Consider the following 22,233-nt stretch of genomic DNA (forward strand, 5'->3'; position numbering starts at 1 on the left):
AATGATTGTTTTTATCCTGACTCTTGCTAATGATATTTTTGTCAGGAAAGTATTATTGTTAAATTTTGCAGTTCCTGTGTAGTGCTAATCATTTTCCTTGTGGAAAGATTGTTCAGAATGTTTATGAGTAGGTTTTGACTACAGAAGAACTTATATGAGCTCAGAAAGCATAAACTTTCTGTTGAGAGGATAACAATATTTGTTAGGAATTTTATAGAAAGACACAAGCAGCATGATCTATAGACATACAGAAACCAGCATGCTGTCAGGTAAGACTATGGCTGGGATGACATAATGAAAACTTTTTGGAAGATATAGAAGAACACTATTGTGGAACTTACACTATTGGGACTTTGAATACTACTCTAACACATGAGTACGTAGAGTACATAACCTAATGAGTGCAGGGGAAATAGTCACTCCCATAATGAAGCCAGTGGAAAATATTTCAATCTTCTTCATCATCAAATTGTAGAATAGTTTGGGTTGGAAACACCTGAAAGTTCTCCTAGTTCAAACCCCCCTGCCAGGAGCAGACTCACTTTCAAATATAACAGTTTTCTTTAACCCCACCCGAGTGTGAACACAATAAACTAAACATATTCCTCTAAATATTTTTGTTGTGGTGTGCAGCAAAGGAATATGGATATGTAATTCCAATAAAACCATTGTGAAATTGGACATTAACTTAAACACCTGCAATGCTGGATTGCAAAGGAAAGATTTTTCTGTATTAGTGTTATTTTGTCACAGTTTGATTATTAAGAATGAAATCCACATATAAACAGAGTTCATATTGTTTTTAAAAAGCTGAAATATTAAGTGTTCCATTACCACAATCATTATGAAATAAACAGATAAAAAAATCACAAAGCCAGCCTGCCACCAAGACCATAGGAAATCAAATAAAATCAGTCACCTTATAACCTTGATTTATGCATTCTTGCTGTCTCTTTGTTTGATCTTTTGACTGGATGTACATGAATACATCCAGCAGTGCTAAGCGATGCAAAAAAGATTAGTTTTAGTCAATGTGATTTGCTTGCTATGTACTTAAGTCCCTGAAAACCAAAACTGACTGTAGTGGGTTGACTCTGGCTCTCTAGCTGAGTGCCAGGCCCCACCGAGACACTCTATCCCTACCCTCCTCAATTGGACAGGAAAAATATGATGATGAAACACTCATGAGTTATAGACAGGGAGTGATTGCTCACCAGTTACTGTCATGGGCAAAACAGAACAGACTCACCTTGGGAAAATTAATTCATTAGCTATCAGATCAGATCAGAACAAATTAATGAGAAATAAACCCAAATATTGAAACCATCTTCCCTATACTCCTCCCTTCTTCCTGGGCTTAAATTCACTCACTATTTTGACTACTTCACCCAAATGGTGCAGGGGGATGGGGAATGGGGTTGTACTCAGTTCATCACATTTTTTCTCTGTCACTCCTTCCTCCTCATTCTGTTCCTTATCCAGCATGGGGTCTCCCCCATAGGAGTCATCTCCAGAAACTTCTTTAATGTGAGTTCTTCATAAACTGCTCCATTGTGGGTCCCATCCAGACTGGAGACCTTCAGTAACAAAATGTTTCAGTGTGGGTTCCCCACACAAGATCACAAGTCCTGCCCACACATTGTTCCAGTGTAGGCTACTGTCTTCATGTGGCCACAGGTCCTGCCAGGAGCTTTCCCAGTGTGGCCTTCCCACAGGCTCACAGCCTTTTTTTCTGGCACCCACTTGCACCATCATGGGGTGCAGGTGCAGGTACACAATTCCACCTGCACCATCACCCAGTGGGATGAGGAAGAATCTCTTCTCTCTTCTCCATGGGCTGCTGGGCTACAGCTGCCTCACCATGGGCTGCAGGGGAATCTCAGCTCTGGCACCTGGAGTACATCCTCCCTCTCCTCCTTCACTGACCTTGGTGTCTGTATAATAGTTTTTTTCACATGTTTTCACTCCTCTCTTTGGTTAACATTGTGTAGGAGTTTCTTCCCCTTATCAAATCTGTTTTCTCAGAGACACTACCACCATCACAGATGGGCTTGGCCTTGGCCAACAGTGGGTCCATCTTGGAGCTGGCTGGCATTAACTCTGTTGGACATGGGGGAAATTTCTCACAGATATCACCGCAGAAACACCCCTGCAACCAAATATATTGTACCACTCTATACAACCCAAATATATTATACCACTCTACTACTACTCATAATCTAGGAAAGTAAAATTAGGGGTGACTTCACTCCACATAATACCTATTTTAGAACCACTCACATTTGCTGCCTCATTTTCAGCTTATCAGGCACTATCTGTTCCTGTGAAAGATTACCATTGTAACCGTAAAGATCTTAGCACTTTATTGTACTATTTTATTTTACAATGGAATTTGCTTGATTACATTGATTACATGGGTGCCTTCCTTTCCATGTTCCCACCATCAGGCTTTATACTTGGATATGGTACCCAAAGTCTTCTTGTTGTAGCCTACGCAAAATGGACATAGCACATCAGGGGAATTAGACAAAAAAATGTCACCTAATTTGCAAGGGACAAGAAAAATCTTTGCAGAATAAGAATTCTGTGCTAAGTACAAAGATGAACTGTATGGGACAAAAGTAATTGTACTAGTTGAAGACAAGCCAAACACTGTTTCAGTAATTAAACAATCTAAATGACAGGGTTCCAGATCCAGAGAACATGGACTAACATTTTTTAATTTACTGATACGGATCCATATATGCTAAAATGAAGTCTAATTAATTTTACTATATATGTGAATACTACATTGAGCTGAACTAGATAATTTTTGTTCAAGGTTGACAAATTCATGGCACAAAAATGTAAAAAAAAGTACCAGTTAAATTTGGTCCTCCTGCATCTAAAGGCTCTAGAAATATGGCTGATCAACAGAGGTAAATAGCAGATCACCAGCTTCTGAGCAGAGGCAAACAGTTAGGTCGATCACTTCTGGAAATATGGCCACAGGCATCCCCAGTACGATATCAACATGTTGTTCACTGGAAATAAAGGGATACAGTTTGCATCACGTATCAAATTTTTCCATAGTAGTGCAACAGGCAGAGAATGTCACCTTTCAGGATGTTTGTACAATTTTAGGCCCTTAAAATTTAAATATTTGACATAAATTTTTACAGATTAAGTCCACCCCATTACAGTTATGCAAACAGAGGCATGTATGTGCTATATTATTTATTTTCCAAAGCTTTCTTTCAAAGGTCTTTGTGAAGACAGGATTAATAGGCTAAAATAATCATGTTCTCATCTTAGTACCAGAGTTGTTTTGCTCAAGGCAGTGATTCTGCAGTTCACAGTGTGAATGCTTGTTACTTACTCCAAAAAACATATAAAGCTACTGAATACATTTTTCTCAGAGACCAGTAATGTCTGAATACAAAGCTAGTGTTTCTGAGTCTGGGCAGCTCATAAGAGAGAGTGTAGATACATGTGTTTGAGTCTAAATGAAAGAAAGCAAGGAATGACCTGGAGAATTGAGCCTTAGATTATCCACATTTCTTGGCTGTCTTACTCACCAACTGCATAATACCTAACTGCAAAATAAGGCTCACACACAATTCCAGGACAATACTCCCACAAGACAATATAGCCTATGTAAGGTCACCAAGATTCATTTTCTGGTCGCTAGGAAATGCAGAAGTATCATTTTATCACAATTGTCCATTAAAAATTGTCAAAAATGTCTTGGATCAATGTTTATTCCACTCAAATAGGCATGTGCATTACTGCATGATTAAGATGTGTTCCCACATATGAAATATTTAACCTCTGAAATTCACTTCCACTCATAATCTTTTATTGTCCACATTACTTCAATAGTAGTTTTACTCTAGCATCTCTTCTGGAGTGAGAAACTTTTGCCAGTGCAGTTCCAGAAACTGAGCTATGGCAAACTTTGACTGTGTCTGTTGGATTTCCTTTCTTTTATAGTCTTCTGATACCCTTAGAGCAGCTTAGTACCCTCAAATGAATCTGTATGACTTCATTGCAACATTCACCTTCAGAGCCTTACCATAAAAATGACATTTTGTGGCTTCAGTCCAAATGGGACTGACACGTGTGTAGACAGCTGTATTTAGTACACAGGCCAGCAGTCACAGGCATTTTTATTTAAAGTCACAGCTAAGAATGATAGCCATTTATTCAGGAGATGTGAAAGGATTGACAACTATTTCTGAAACACTTTTCTGGAAAGTGAAAAAGCTAAATTAAAACCTAAATTGCTAAATTGCTCTTCATAAAGCTTTCCAAACCAACATCTTTCATCCCCATCCACTGAAATTGTGTCATTAGGGCAGTATGGCAAAAATACGGGATCGATTAAGTAAGTGAGAGTAAAAGAAATCCAGAATATGATTCTGTAATGTGGTAATCTGGAAAATTCCCAGTGAAAAATATACTCAGACTTCTGGGACAACTTCTAGAGCTCTACAAACATATTTCAAAATGTGTATTTAGCATGAAGTGGATGAATGCATGAAAAACCACACAAAAAGAGATTAAAATATAAGATCCTTCAGTTACACAAGCTCATTGTCAGCAAGGCTATGGTAGTAGGGATCTTTTTTTTTATCCTAATATCACAGTTCTTACTATAGCTGGCAACACAGCGGCATGGCTTCAACAAGAAACATAATAGGCAAAATTCCAGGCCAGTTCTTTAAACAATACCAGTACGTTAATGAGGAACTGGTTCTTCCTGTAAGAAAATACCAGTGTAGGGTTTGGTTTGGTTGGATTTTGTTTGTTTGTTTTGTTTTCCTGGTGACTTATTTTGATTAGTTGATTGGATAGTTAGGGGTTTTGCTTGGTTTGTTGGGTTTGAATCTGTGAATATTACCTAGTTTTACACATTTCAGTCCTCCAGCCACCTTGGCCTCTAGCTGTGAATTTGGGCACCACTAAATAATGTAGAAGAGAGCTGAATAGGAAATAACTGAAGAAAGATGGTCACTGATAAGGAGACCGTGCTAATCAAGGTATGACATTATAAACATCATAGAAACACTTGATTTCTCAGCAGCTTATTCTTAAGTTTTTGTAATGGTAAATAAGGAGAAAAAATAGGAAATAGCTGATTATGGAATTTTGCTGAATCTCTGAAGTTGAAGATCTTGTAAAGGATACAGTCATAAAGCACAAAAATTGCTTTTCACAGATTCCTGCTATGTAGCATGACTAGGAGACCTATATTTGCTTCAGAGGACAGAAAGAAATACTGATTAAAACAATTCTCAGGAACAATCTATCATCAAAGCAGCATTTACTGCCCAATTAAGGTAGTTGTAAATTCTGAGAATATAGTTTAGAAAACTGAGTTAGGAAGGAAAAAACGCCAAAACATTATGGAAGCTGGTTTTGCTGTGGGAACTCAACTACTCAAAATACACGATTTTTGTGCACTTTTGCTTTATTCCTTCATGGAACAGACAGTTCTTGATCTACCCACAAGATGGCACCAGAAGATTAAATTAAATTTTGTCCTGTGCTTGCCCTAACACACCTTGCCAAACACTTTTAAATTACATGTAGTTTTATAAAGAGTAAATGCAGTACTCAGATTGATTCAAATAGGCGTGTTAGATCAACACCTAAAAATATATAGATTGAAGAAATACTTCAGTCATGGTTTAAAAAATATAGGTTAATTCCTAGGTAAGAATATTTCTTCAGTAATGTGATTTGAGTATACCACTCAAAGTGCCTTTTAAAGGTAGAGTAGCATATATTTTATTAAATAACTGTAGGTTTAATAATATTAAAATATTTTTCAAATGTAATAGAAGTTAACATATTTTAAATTGGTTTCTGTCTAAAGGGGGAAGTTTTTTTAGTGAGGCAACCACTGGGTAACATAGAGATGATGAAACTTTATTTTCTACATTTTTGTTTCATTAAATCTTAAGAAAAGTTTTAGTTTCTGTAGTAATAATAAGTCTATAATGAATATTCAAATTACTCTCCTCTGGCAATCTCATGAGTGTAGCCTGTAAGAACTGCGGTTGTTCAGGCTTCTATTAAGGCCTTTCAAAACTTAAAGAAACAAGCAAGAAAATGGGTGAAGACTTTTTACAAGGGGCTCTTGTAATAGGATAAAGAGTAATGGCTTTAAATTACAAGATTAGACAAGTTAGAATAGATATGAGGAAGATATTTATTTGCAGTGAAAGTGGTGAAACACTGGAACAGGTTTCCCAGAGAGGTGGTAGATGACCAATTCAGGGTCAGATTGGGCATCACTCTGAGCATCCTTACCTAGCTGAAGATGACCCTGTCCATTCCAGAAAGGCTTGCACCAGAAGACATTTAAAGGTCACTTGGAAGCCAACATCATTTTTTCTGGTAGTCAGTGACTGCATCATATTTCATCAACATTAGATATCTGACTTATTTTTTAATCTAAAAATACAAAAATAGTATTTCAGAATGAAAACAAGTCAGATAATAAACTGATTTTAACTCTGTGAATTGCAGATAATTTTACTAAACTGAGGATAATGTGTAAATTGCATTCAGAATTCATAGAAGAAACCAGAAGAGAGACCTCAGAGTCAAAGTTCTCTTTTCAATATAATTTCTATGAGATTTTAAAATTCAAATTATATAAATCCCTTTGTGAAGTCATAAAAATAATCTAATAAAGTTTCCATTCTATATTTTTGACACTCATTCTGTAGTAGTAAATTCCGGTCTGAATATACCTCTTTTTTTTAGATGAAAACATCAGTATATTCAGCAATAAAGAGAGTTCATACATTTCAAATATGATCACTATGTAGTTTACCCACATAAAATTTCCATGAATACATGCTGCTCAGCATTGTTTTGTATTTACCAGAGTTGTGGGGATTTCTCACATGGATGAGCAGTCCATGTCACCATGTATATAAATAATTGTACATGGATGTTATTAAAAGGTTAATTTCAGTTTCTGTGAGAGAAGAATTGCTTTTTACACCATTAAAAAAAATTTTTACTTGTAGGAAATCTCAATTTTTCATAGTTTAACTCAGCTGTGAGTTTCCTGAAATGTCCCACTGAAAGGAACATGTTTTAGAAAATGCTGTCACCTTTGTAGCACATTTTTAAACAATGCCATTGAATGTCTGAAGACTGATATAATAAAGCGCGTGTTTCTTAACAGAATGTATAATTTTTTACTTCATCAGTATCTAGGGTCCATATAGGGAACGCACAGCAAGAGACACTTGAATCATTGTCTGTTGATGTTTTAAAATAGAGGGTAATAATAATAATAAAAGCAAAAGTGCTTTGACTTGCATAAACATTATACATGACTTCAAATTCATAATCTGTATGACCTTGTGTATAAAAACTAGTGCTAAACAATGAGAATGCAAATTCAGGCATGCAAAAGCTAGGAAATAACAGAATGAAGGTTTCCCTTTCCTTTGAATCTTTCTGTTCAATAAGTGTATTAAGTGTATGCCTTTAACTGAATTCCATTTTCTTGCACTGCCCTTCCTTCCCATTTGGCACACAGAATGGATGGCAATGACAGGCTGTCCCTATTTCCTCCTGTGTTTGAGATATACCACCATTATATAATTTCTACATTTTGTTCAAGACATATAATGAAACCAAAATGGCTTGTATCCTGATAGTCCCACTCATCCTTTCTGTTCTTATTGTGGGAGTATTTAAATGCTTCATATCTACTAAGAGGCAGAGTTATCCAACATGTCTTTGGTGCTTGAAGAAGAGGTCATCAACCTGCTTCAATACTACTCATAGTGTATTACAACCTCATTTTAGAAATTTAATTTGGATGCAGAGTGCTTCAGGATGTGACTCTCTGCTGTTTCTCATGATGGAAAACTTCCATTTATTCTCTCTTTAAAACACAAAATAAAGTCACATTCAGAATATTCTGTATGTGAAAAAACTGAAATTCTAGTATTATTTATATATTTTTCATTTTCCAAACTTGAAATGGTTACATCACCGGAGCTCTCTGAGCATAAGAAATTCACAAAATGTCATTTTGTTTAAATAACAGGTACCAGATGCCACAGCAAGTAAACTATACCTCAGCTGCCTGTGGGTTAGCAAATTCCCTGTGTTCAATATTGCTTAGATTAATTGGCAGGACATTTGCTTTTGACGTGCTGCTATTTGCACTGCAGGACAGGGCACAGGCTCAGCTATGTAATTACATCAAAGCTTTCCAAAAATAATGAAAAAAAAAAAGCTTCATCTTTAGCTACTATAATAATTAAAAGAAAAATAAAAACAGAGAAAGCCCCCCAAAACCAACATGCATATTTACATTCTTGAAACATGTTTCTTCTGCATATAACCCGCAAATAACAGTGACTTCAACAATTCTATCTGAAGATATTTGAATAACCAAAACTGTTTTCAAAACCTCTGACTGTTCATTTATAACTCAGAATTGTATTATGTAGTTTTATAGAACTTATCATGATTCAAGACAAAAAATTGTATATGCAATAAAAATGTGAGCTGGGAATACCCATGGTAATCTGAATCAACTAGTAAAGTTGACCCATCTATTTATTTGGAGTCAGGTTGTTTAAGGTCTACAGGACTCAAGTAACCCTTTTTCTCTAGCAACAATCATAAAATAAGCAAGTAAAGCTGTAATCCCCATATCCTAAAAAGCATTAAATTGCTCTTGTTTCTACCGCATCCCCATGTTTGTTAGGCAGCATCACAAAGTAGAATGGCAATTAATTGATTATTCTACAGAAATATAGAAAAATAAAAATTATATTTCTTTTCAGACTCTGGATTGTATAATTTAAAGTGCAAAAGACTTGAAATTTAAAGTGGTGAAATATTAAACAAGCATTTAGTATATACTATGCTAGTTCCACTCCTTTGAAACAGGATGAAAAGCAGCCTGAAACTGAAGAAATTCAGTGGGGGGAAAAATGGTAAAAGGCAGTAAAGATCAAATTTGTTCAGGAAGAAGGACCATGACTTTATTTTTTTTAAATAACTAAATGAATATTAACTTTTAGACTATTTATTTCATAAAATATTAAATAATTCAGATGCCATCTCCAGCAGTTTTGGTGCAAAAGTACATCTAAATGCTGTCTCCATAATGCTTCTTCCTGATAAGCATGAGAAAAGACTCAAAAGCTTCCAAAAGGTTTTGCAGTCAGATGTTTTACAGCAGCAGCTGTCTCCAGGCTGTGCACTGCTGCAGCATGTGTGTTTCAGGCCCAATTTGGAGCTGAATAATGCAGACAATTTTGGTCCAGGAGCAGCCTCACGTAAGGCCAATTCGACTCCATTGTCATAAAGCCTTCCCTCTGACTCCTCCGTGCGGGGTTTCATGCTCAGAAAGCCACACAGGTGGTTGGTGCTGGTGGTGATGTGCATCTTATGAGCCAGAGAAGCCCTGGCATACACACAGGTCTGTGAGGTGGCTGATGCTAAAGCCCCTTTGCCTCTAGGGACTTGGGCTCTAGAGCTCTGATGTGCCTACCCGAGCACCTACATCTGCCCTGCCACTGATCAGAAGGAAGGAACAAAGCCTAGGACATACACTGCCTGATCAAAATCTTTCACTTCAATGCTTTTCAGAGATTCCTCTGTGATACAGGTACTACAATGGCAAGAAGAATGCTGCTATATGTTCCTTCTGTCACCTCTAAAAGCTATATATACAGAGCATGTTTATTACATTATTCCTGCTACACTGAGAAAAATGTTCCTGAGTCCTCTAGACTCAGTAAAATCCCTGTTCCACTAGCACCCAGACAGAGACATGTCCCAGAACAAAGACAAATATTCATCACTTCCCTCCCTAGAAAAGCTAAACTGTAACCTTGATGTCACTATCTCAAGCCCAGGGTTTGGCCAATGTGATCAGAGAAAATATGTTGCCATCCTAATATGTTGACTCCTGATTTCATAGACCTCTATCATATTCCCACTAACATTTTTAGATTAAAATTTCCTAGCTTATTCAGTCATTTCTTCTACAGAAATTATTCTGTATTTTGCTGCCTTCTCTGGACTGTTTCCAAGCCTATTGCATACTTTATTAGAAACAGAGCTGCTTGCATTATTCAAGGTGTGGCAAAGTCAGATGCCAGCATTATGGTGGCTTGTGTCTTGTTCTGTCTCCTTCTCCTAATTGTCCCTAGCATTTTATTTGTTTTTCTGAACACTGGTATTATAAAACTGGTATTTCAGGAAATGGTTTTTTACACCCCTAGATACCACTCTTGAGAAGTAATGGTTAGTTCAGAACCTATAATTTTATATGTGAAATTAGGATTGTTTTTCTTCCATGTACATTGCCTTGTATTATTTACACTGAATTTCACTTGTCACTTTTTTGCCCTTCAGTCTTTCAGTCTTCTTTTAATTCCTCACAGTTAGCTTTTAAACTTACTATCTTGAATGATACAGTATTGTCAGCAGCCTTTCTCTTTTCAGTAATCTCCTGCTTTCCGGGTCAGTGATGAATATGTTTTACAGTACAAGCCTCTGCTTACCAGCATTGATGACCTGCTTCCACTTCAAGGACTGACAACTTACTCCTATTTGTGTTTTCTTTCTCCTAACCAGTCATTTATCAATGCAAAAAATGCCTTTGCTCATGCCACCTAATTTACTTAAAAGCCTTGTGTGAGATACTTTGTCCAAGGGTCTTTTGAAATCTATGTAAACGAAATAAATTCCCTCACCTCTCCCACAATCACTCAGCTTCAGATAAGTCTCCTGCTGAGAGCAGCTCCCTGATGGGACTCTCCTCTCCCCTTTTCCTTCTGCTAGGTTCACCACTGAAGCCTTTCAACAATGACCTTTTTCTGCTTCTTTGTTTTTAGTATACCTTTTGTACTCTGATCATAAAATGACCATATAGACTTCTTGATCCTGATGTATGTAAAAAATAATATTAATTTTGTTTCCCTTCGCCGCTTGCTTGTTCTACTTAATTACTCTTTATGGGTTCACATTTTATAATCCCTCCTAGTTTCCTCTGACAGCAAGTGTATAGCTTCAGCATTTTTCTTGATTCTTAATTCTTTCAATTTTTGCTTTATATCATATGGTCTAACCTGATTTACAGAGGTGTTAAGAATATTGATTCTTCTTTATGTAACAAGTTGCATGTTGCTATTTTGTCTTCACCTTGGAAAACTGACTTCCTGAATTGCTGCTCTGTTTAAAGTGGGAAACTAAGAGAAACAAAAATGACATTTACTCTCTCTCAAGTGATCCAGAAATCACTTTTCTTATGAAAACTGTCTATGAACAAAATTGGAAATGACCTTCTTACAGAGTTTATTAATGTTTTTCTGGGTATGGCAAGGTGATAATTAGACTAGATTGGCTTAAGTGCATTGGTGAAATTTTTCTTGCAAAATTTAAAACAGGCAACAGAGATTTGAAGTTGATAAGAGAATGAAAGCCTAGACAATAGAAATTACTCATGATTTGCATTTCTGGGCAAGTAGCTGGGGAGAAACATTATCCCTTTGGTCATGTGCAAGGAAGTGTATATTAATTTTCTTCCTTGTTGTTGATGTTATGAGTGGAAAGCATAGAGAAAAGGATGTGTTCTGAACATTTCATAATCAGGTCTGTGTGTTTAATATTCTTTCATGGGATCATTTTAACTACACCTTCTTTGGATTACTGTAATTTCTCCAGGCTAAAATTGAAGTAATTTATGGAAGATTCTGACATCTTTCTCAAGGGTTACAGGGTAAAGAGAAAAAGACCAAAAGATCAAATTTCACAAAGAACAATTAAGCAGTAAATCATAGGTGATGAAAATAATAAAAAAATTAAGGTGTTTTTTTTTTTCCTAGAAAAGCCTGCATTTACAGCCTTTCATATAACAAGAATAGTACCATTCTAGATCATAACTATTTATCTGGAATAATTCTCTATTGAAAGAAATAAAAATATTTTTTTGTCTTTTTTTTTTTTTTTTTGTTCTCTATCATGCCATCATTTCATTTTTTGAAGTTAAATGGCACTTGCATTTTTCTTGGAGTATGACAGAAAAGAAGCCATTTATTATTTCATCAGAAGTTATGTATTTTTTGTGCCATGCATGTCAGCTGCTGGAAATGAGGCCCTTTCATCTGGGACCCTTTTATAATGCCACAAAAAAAAAAAAAGAAGGGAGACTGAGTAATAATGAACTACCTAATGCAAGGATTAGTATATTGTATTTATGTAGTCTATATGATACTTTTACTATTTTTGCACTGTCTTAGTTTTTACACTGTCTTATCAGGTATTTTACTTTACAATGTGTATATAATAGAATAACCTGATAAGTTGTTAAAACTGTATCAACACTTCCTCCTCTCAAAAGGCTTTGACTTGAGCAGGGTCAAGGCTTTACCTGACAGGCAGTCTAGGTTCTGTATAAGCAGAAATATACTGGTAGAAAATTAAGAAAGATAATACAATTCTTCAGGGACTAACAAAAGGGAATGAGTTTGGTCTTCTTTCCCTGTGCTCAGAGAGGCATATTAGATGGAACCTTATTCATTGAATGCAGTTTGTTGGTCCATTCTGACATCTCTGCTCCAGTTAAAATGAGTTCAATTAACTGGAAATTCAACTTTAAGATCTTTTCTCCCAGGTGAAAAGTGTTTGCATTTTGCCTCTGGCAATGTAGTGTGGCAGGGCCTCAGTAAACATTAAAAGTGAGACAATTCATGTCTCTTAGTTTCCAAATCTCCAATTTGATTGCCAAGAGTTACCAGAGAACCCTATCAGTACTCATCTAGTGGTCAGGTATGTGACCTGAGATCAAAAGCAACCTCTCAAAGCTAAGTAAAATGTGTGTTGCAAAACAACAGGATTTTTAAAAATACTGTTTTCTCCTGTTAATGTAAATATCAACAATAACAATAATATGAACTGTTATGAGTAAAATAAAATGTAGCTTAAAATCATCAGAAAATAATTGTTAGATTTTGTGGTGGATTAGCCTTGGCAAACACTCAGACACCCACACAACCACTCTCTTATTTTTCCTCAACACCAGGGAGAGGAAAATAGGCTGAGAAATCTCAAGGTCAAGATAAAGGTAGAGCATTTATTTACTAATTACTCTCATGGGCAAAAGAGACTTGAACAGCAATAAAGACATATAAAGCACCACCCTTTCTGAAATGTCAAGGGACATTTAGAAATAGATATATGGAACAGCCTTTTGTAAAATTTTATTTCTATGTGTATTTGTTTGATATTTCCAGACTGGTACTCAAGTGAAAGGAAATCTCTTAGATAACTAGCTAAACATCAACACATTTACCCTTTAATCAAATTTTAAGATATTTTAGATTTTATTTTTCATTGCAAATGATTTTTCCAAATGAATAAGAAATGATCAGAAAGTTTTGTGTAGAAGGTCCTTAAAAAATGAACGCTCTCCAGTCACTTAATAGCACTTGAAAAGAGCAGATGCATTGCACAACTCAGACTTTTTTTCCTCATAGAGGAAACAGTAATGCAATAAATGTGTAGACAAAAAAAGTCTAACAAAAAGATAGTCTTGACAAGTGTAATGGGGGGACTTCTAACATAAATCTATGCACAATTCAAGAGTTGTAATGCTGAATTCATCTTTTATTGCCCACAAATATTGAATGAGAACGTATTTAAATATGGTAAATAGTAGACTGATAGCAGGTGAAAAGAGAAACTAAAGACAACAGACAAATCTTTAGTAACATTCAATTTCAGCTAGTTAATCTATCTTGCTCACATAGTCAACAATAGCCAAGAGGAAAGTCATATCAAAATTTATATAGAACATACTGGATATGAAATATAGTCCTGTGAGTTTAATTTAAATCCAGTAAAAGGTCAATTATAGGGAAAAAGTTTTAGATTGACTAATTTGATATTTAGTTTTAATTTGATACATACAACACACTTAATTGCTTTCACATGCCCTTAGGAATGTAATAATGTGATATTTTACACTAACTTACAATTTTATTATAATGTAGAAAGCATAATATGGAAATGTTTTAATATATTCAATTTTCTTAAACTCCATAATGATAAATTGAATAGGTTACTATTTCTGCAAAATTAAGTACTTCAGTTTGGACTGGCAATTTCAGACAGGTAGAAGAAAACATTCAGAAGCATTTGAGACTCTGATTAAGTTTTTTGATTCACATATCAACTAAAGTGACAAGACTGATTTGAGTTTTGAAATTTGTTTTGCACACTGCTTTTAATTTGTTTACAGACAAAAATAGTTCACAAAAATATTTTCTGGACACTGTAAAATGATTAATAAATTTAAGAGTGTTCTAATTTGCCCAAGAATTCAAGAACACAAAGAGGTGAAATTCAATGAATAAATTAGGAAAAAACTTTCTCAGCTTAAGTTAGAATGCAGACATCAGCAAATTTTGTCATCTCTTTTCAGTATTACACTGATTAATATATCATCCCAACATTTTTTAACTTGAATAATCTTAGGGATGCTGTTTGTAGTTGTTAATGTGTGTCAGTCATTTATATTGCATATTAATGGCTGTCAAACTAATTTTATTCATTGAAATAAGGCATCACAATTAAATTTTAAGCTCATCTTGCTGATATTTTTTATATCATGAAATGTATTCTGCATGTTATCCAGCTTTTTAGATATGGAGCATAGAAATAATTGGAAAGAATACTGATTAAAAAAAAAATAGTGATCCTAATCAAGCAATTCTTAAGATTAAAGTAAAAACCACATCGAAAAAACTGAATTAAACAAAAGAACTTAAGAAATAAAAATAATTTTAATACCCAGAACATACTTGAAGTGTTCCATAGGGTAGAAATCTCCTTTATGCTGAGTGTGTACCTAAGTACCAGTTAAGGCTCATTTTTAGGTGATAATTGGATCTTATGAAAATCTTATGTTGAACTACTGCTCATGTAATTATACTTTTTAAAAGAAACAATCTGTTTCTACTGAAACAATTTTCAAATCCAACTAGTTCAGAGGCTTGAGGTCGAGAAATCTGAATGCAACCACTCATTTGTGAGAAAGAACATGTCTGTTCTGTAAAAATGCAAATTTTATGAGAATGTACTACAGCTTGCAAAAGTACAAGCAATTTGGGTCAACTAAAGCATAGATAAATAAGTTAAGTGCTAAAATGGAATCTTCCTCCTTGGTGCTATTCAAAGAGTATTGGTGAGAATTGTGTTGCTTTAATGTTTTTTCCTAGAACTCATTATTTCATGGGTATAAACCTAGATGAAGGTGAAAATATCTTGAATGAAGAAATAATCTTGACAGTCTCAAAAATATTTCTCCCTAAGTGCTTAGCAATGCAGCCATTTCTTCACGACAGATGTTTAAATAACAGAAGCTATCTTTTTATGGATATTGGGCCAATATCCAATCTAATGTGAGAAATAGTTAAAATATTTGTATTAGTTTATGCATATATAAGCTATATAACTATATATTAACTAAAGGCAAATATTTGGTTGATTTAGCAACATGATTACCTTGTCAGATATGAAATGATTATAAAAGGAAACTTTATGATAAATGAAAATACCCATTACTTGAAGAATACATGTTATTAGAGTGAAAAAAAATTGTAAATTCATGGACCCAGATGGGTACTATTTTGATTCAAATATTTATGGAAATACTGTCTTGTCTATATTTGATGATAAGTGGTTGTTGGAAAGCTGACATGTCATTCTATCCAGTTTTTGATGCAAGACTATATTAACCTTGAGTTCAGGATGATATTAATACTTTTTGTGTTCTCCTCACACAATACAGCTGTGTGTCATTTGCAGCATGGATACTTTAAAATATCAGCAGGAATTTTCAAGGATATTGACAAAAATGAGAAAGTGAAAAAATAAATCATCTGTCCTGAAATATTGTGGTAAAGATGGCATGACTAGAAAATAAACTGGAGTGTGAGATTAGATTAATTTAGTCAATTACATAGAAATAGACTGGGTTTTGTTTGTCTGCACTTTTGTTTTTAAGAAAACAACTAAGGAAGGCTCAGGAATATTGCTTATTATATTTTTAGTTTTTATTTTAGTCAGTTGAGGTCTGAATAGGACTTAATTAAAGTTCAGTCCTTATGAGCATACATTAAGAAAATCTAAGAATACCCCAATGCTCAAAATCAAACAAGTTGAATACTAGCTTATATGAACAGATATTTGTTTCATTGAAACAAAAAAAGACAACTCATTAATAAAATATTTTAAATCAGACAATCTATCACAACTGATCCAAAGAAATTAATGAAAGTAACATGCAATTCCACTGCTGAAGCAATAATTACAGCATGAAAAAATAGATGGACAGAAGGGGAAGGAGAGAAAGAAGGCAATATAGAGTTATATTATAGCTCTTTCTAGGAGTATGTAATATAATCGCTTTTATTTTGTGGACATTCTTGACAATACTTTATTTCAACATGAAATTATTTTTTCTGTGCTCCCACAGAGATGTATCAGAGTAGAAGAATGGAAATATTTAATATGAAAATTAATCTTTTTATATATGTTACTGCCTTTCAGAGTACAGGTACAGCCTCCACCACAGTCCAGAGACACAATTTCATTCTACTTTTGATAATCTAATTTTGTGTGTGGAAGACCACATCCAGCAAGTTGAAGCCAACTTGTGTATCAAGTTCCTGTACTAGGACCAGTCCTGTTCAATGTCTTTATTAGTTACATAAACAGTGGGATTTCATATTTTCTCAGCAAATCTGTGAATAACCAAGCCTGTGTGCTATGGCTGAAGACACATGATTCATAGGATGCCATGCAGAAATGTTGTTTTAATTGCAGCAGGTAATTAAGCCCCACACAGCCACTCACACACTGGAGGGGAGAATCAGAAGAGTAAAACTGGAAACACTCAAGGGTTGAGATCTCAAGGGTTGAGATAATTTAGCAGGCAAAGCAAAAGTATTGCACCCAAAAAAAAGCAAAACAAGGAATTAATTCACCACTTCCTATGGGCTGGCAGGTGTTCAGCCATCTCTGCGAAAGCAGGGCTCCATCCTGCATAACAGTTATTTGGGAAGGCAAACATCATTAACCCCTTCCTTCTTCTTCCCCCAGCTTTATATGCTGTGCACTGTGCCGTATGCTATGGGATGTCCCTTAGGTCAGCTGGAGTCAGCTGTCACATCTCTGTGTCCTCACATCTTCTTGTGCACTCCTGTCCTTCTCGCTCATGGATTGGGGTGGGAAGCAGAAAAGGACCTGACTGTGCAAGAACTGCTCAGCAATAACAAAAACATCTCTATATATCAACATTGTTTACAGCCTAAAACCAATACACAACCCCACACCAGCCAATGTGAAGAAAATTAAGCCTATTGTAGCCTAGACAAGTACAAGAGGGATCTTGACAGGCTTCAGGAGTGGGCACGCATGAATCTCATAAAGTTCAGCAAGGCAATGTGCAAAGTCCTGCATGCAGGCTGGGGTAATCCCCAGCATCAATACAGGCCAGAGGCTGGCGGATAAAAAAGAGGACAGGAGCCAACAATCTTTTATTTCAGCCCAAGACACCAACTGTGTCCTGGACTGCAAAAAAAGAGGTGAATTTGCCCCTGTACTCTGCTCTGGCAAAAGCCAAAAGGGAGTATTACATCTAGATCTAGGCCCTCCAGCCCAAAACATGGATTTGTTGGTGGAAGGGATTGAAAACCACTCCTGTGACGACAGGCTAAGAGAAACAGGTTCTGGAGAAGAGAAGGCTTTAAGGAGACCTTATTGAAGCCTTTCAATATATAAAGGGGAGTCATAAGAGAGAAGGAGACATATTTTTTGACTAGGTCTGTAGTGAAGAGACAAAGCAATGATTTTAAACATAAAGAAGATGGGTTTAGAGCTAAGAGAGCGGGGAGGTGCAGGAACTAGTTGCTCAGAGAAGCAGTGGATGGCCCATCCTCAGCAGAGCTCAAGGTCAGGTTGGGTGGGGCTTAGAGTAGCCTAATCAACTAGAAGGTGTCCCATGCAAGGGAGATTGGAAAAGATGAATTTTTAAGGTCTCTATCAACCCAAGGCATTCTATAAATCTATAATCTACATACAGAAAAGCATTGCTGTATAAGTAAAAAGCAAAAAATATTCTAAGGAGAGATGAACAACAGAAGGAGAAGACTATGGTTGGCTTCAGACCCAATGAGATGGCATTTCTTGTAGAATGTGTCTCCTAGAATCATAGAATCACATATCTTTAAGGTCATTGAGTCCAGCAGTTAACATAGCACTGCTGAGTCCACCACTAAACCATGACCCTAAGCACCACTTCTACACATCTAAATACCTCCAGGGGTGGTGGCACAACCACTTCCCTGAGCAGGCTGTTCCATTGCCACCATCCTGTCAGTGTGACATAGTGACTTTGCTGATTCTGGTTTTACTAATATCTTTAGCTCTTAGTAGTTGATTATCATCATCAGTAGAATTTATTATAGATAGCCATAAAATATTTACTGCTTTATAAATTGAATTATCTCAAAAAACTAGTGAAATTAAAGGAGAACTGTGTGATTTGCTAGCACAAATTGCAAACTCACTGTGAGTTTCATGTTCCAGCTGTTTATTAAGCGTTCAAAGTACACTTGCATCTGAAGACATAAAATGTGTGGATTCATTGTATATTAGATATTACTTTCTAATTTTATTTTATTTAACAACAGTCAGATTTGACGAACCCATTCACCAACAGATTAAATTCTTCTATGAAATTTTCAGAAGCAATCTGGAGTTTTCAGACCACAAATTAATATAGTGAAATATCCTCATTGTTTCAGCATGAAGCATGAAAGATTTTTTGAAATATTTGACCTAATAACTTAAAGAAGAAGTTACAAACAATGAATGTCTTTTCTTCTGATGTAAAAAGTTAGATCAAACTACAAAAAAAATTGCATTCATTATTCAGAATTCAAATAAAGCATTTAGACTTAATGAAAAAGAATATTCAGTTTCTTAAGAAAAGAAAAGAAAGGTTTTAGCCACAATTTGAACAGAACAAATTGGACACAGAGAAAAATCTTAAAATATTAAGCACTGATAAATGATGGTCTTAGCAGTGTGAAAAAATACATATGCAAATTTTATCTATGAAATGCAAATATAATTTTATTATCAAAGTGAAAACCTATTCACTGTAGTTATAGTAGCATTTATTTAATTCTAAAAGTTGGAATATGGCTTTGCCAGATAATCTTGTAATTACAACAGGAAATCCATACCAAAATAAATTGAACATTGTAGCACTCTGTTGCTATCTAATAAACTTTGTTGCCATTTGTCTAACAAAAATATTAGGAGTGTGGTCTGGTGATCTGAGTAGTGGGCTGTGAAATTGGCACCTGTATTCTCCACCATTGGATGTGACCTTGAGTATTCCACTAAAATATAAATCTCATTCTATATCAAATGCACATTTAATTGAGAAACAGGTTATAAATATCTTAAAAACTGAATCCCATAAAAGGTTAATAAAGAAATAAGTCCACATGTTGAAAATGTGTGATGTGTGTTACCTTATATGTCAAATTACTATCAGTTTCATCTAAAAATAGTATATTAACAAAGATTTGTATAATGCAGAGATCTAAAATGTGTTGGAGGCTATATAGAATATCTAGGAAAAAAATCTGCACTTGAACATTAGCATCCCTGATTTATTGATATTGTGTGAAAATTTATTTTTTGAGCTTACAAGTTCTACATCATACATCTATATAAAATATATTACTGTGAAAAGTTTTAATCTCCTATTTTCATTTTCTTTAGCAAAAGAAATAGACAAAATTTTTCTTCTTACTCTTTTTTTAATTTCAAATATTAGACTTCCGTGCCATAGACCATTAATCCTTTTGTTCTTTGCACTTCCTGTTGATATTAAGAGCTACCCATATTCAAGTACATCCACTATTTACAATATTTTTATATTACTTCAGCTCAGAAATATTAGGACCACAAAATCCAATCAATAGCAGCAGAAAGCTCTGAACTGAATTCACATTCCTATTTGAAGCCAGTTTTGTATTACCACTCAAGTAGCGCCTGAGCCTTCCAGCTTCCCACTGAAATTTCACAGAACACAGCAAAGGGACTTTGTAGCTTACAAAAATTTTATGGGCTGACTTTAATGTGAAGGACAAAATTCTTCCAAATCTTCCTGCAGCTTGGTCTATTCATAACAGATCAATAAAGAAGTAATAAAATGGTTTAAAAGAAGACTTCTGATACCAAGAAGGAATACAAATTTAAGAGAGTTTTAACAGTTATTATCTTTTCTAGTTGCTATCTGTTCTAGTTACATATATGTGAATATTCTATAGCAAAGAGGGATTGTGAAGAAGGACTAAACATCTGGGTTGCCCAAAATAGAAAGATGGTGCATAAATGTAAATTTTTCCTGGTGGAATAAATCAAATACATCCAAAAACATTCCCCATCACTGAGATCAAGTAATAGAAAAATGCCTGTATCTGTGGTGATAATTTACTTTATTCTGCTAGGGTGGATGACAATGTGCAATAATAATAAATACTATATATAAAAAGAAATTATTAATTTTATTATTAAAATAATAACAGTATAATAATAAAGAAGCATGGAATATCATAATTCCTTATATATATATTCATACACATATATATAGGAATTAATTAGAAGAAGACTGGTTTTCTTGGGTCAGAAGCATTTAACTTATTATTATTCTTTAATATAATTTTAGGTGCATCTGTAGTTGCCTTTACCTGTCAGAATTTGTAAAGACCTTCTATTTATACCAAAACCATTTTAGACACATTTAACATAAAATCTCAGAAAACTGTAAGAAAGTAATGTACTGTATTCCTAGAGTGACATGTCACAGAATGGAAAAAAAAAAAAAAAACCATAAATTGATCTATTTAAGCCATCAAAAATTTCCATTACATGGGGTTTAGACATTATTAATTTTCTTGAATTCAAAACAATGACTCAACCTGCTCACAAGCTCAGGCTAGCCTCAAGGGAATTTTAAATTGACAGGTAGCTCCTTTTTGAAGAGCACAGAACTCAAGACACCTGAACCTAGGTATTTATGTTAGTGCTCCAAACTGAGCACTAGAAATTGCTAGAAATTCAGCTCTTGCTTAAGTATCACAGCCATGCAGAAACAACACAAAGTATTGCCAAGGTGCACAGGGGAACTTATCTCTCCTGTGTTCAGAGCATTCCTAATGTCCAGTGACAGCCCTGAGTTCAACAAGACACAGAGCAGTCACAATCACTTTACAGGGTAAGCTTTGGCACTATCACTACCAGCTGACTTTTATACATTGGTGTATACTTGGCATTTTTTACCCAGCAGGTGTGGAACAAAGATTCTGAATCCTCCACAGCATGGCAATATTTAGTCAAACACCAAGTTCTAAGCCTCCAGATAGGCTAGACACTCTCAGCTGAAGCTGCCCCATTTAGGGTTTCAAATTTCATGTCAAACTCCTGGCAGGCTTCACTGTAGATATGTGCTTCTGTTTCACAAATAAAGAATTGAATAAAAGAAGATTTGGACCTAAGAAAATAATGAATGGATTTCATCTTCAGATATATACCACATACTCAACTGAATGATCTAAATATTTCCCTAAAATTATGACAGTGTGATTCATTGTAGTGAGAATTTCAGAAGGGTACCAAGCTAGTCTAAAAATATCTAAAGATCTCTAGTATAAAACATGCAGGCAAATACTCAAGAAATTTAAGGATAAAAATCCAAAACTTGCCTCAACTTAAGACTGCAAACCGGATGAATTAATGAAGTTGTGTGATGACCCTAATATTGTCAAAATTCCATCCGTGAAAGACACTGAACACTTGTCTACAGAGCTCCAAACCCACTTCCTGGGTATTGAAGGATATCAAAGGATAAAGTATGTATTTATTAGAAGGCCTCAATGGATAGACCTTGGGCAGTACAAGCATGAATAATTTTTAAGTTCAAATACAGGGAGTGATGCAGGGTCCTACTTTTCATCCCTTAAATTATCTAGAAGTGAATTTCAAGGATATATTTTATTTTTTAGTTTAGAAAAAAACCACAATTTTTATATTTCATATTTAAAAATTCCTTAAGAGAGGTGATGTCTTCAGAGATTCTCTTTTCAGTTCAGAGTTCTCTTTTGTAGAGTTGTG

Source organism: Lonchura striata, chromosome 2 (assembly GCF_046129695.1).
Source record: "Lonchura striata isolate bLonStr1 chromosome 2, bLonStr1.mat, whole genome shotgun sequence".
NCBI lineage: Eukaryota > Metazoa > Chordata > Aves > Passeriformes > Estrildidae > Lonchura > Lonchura striata.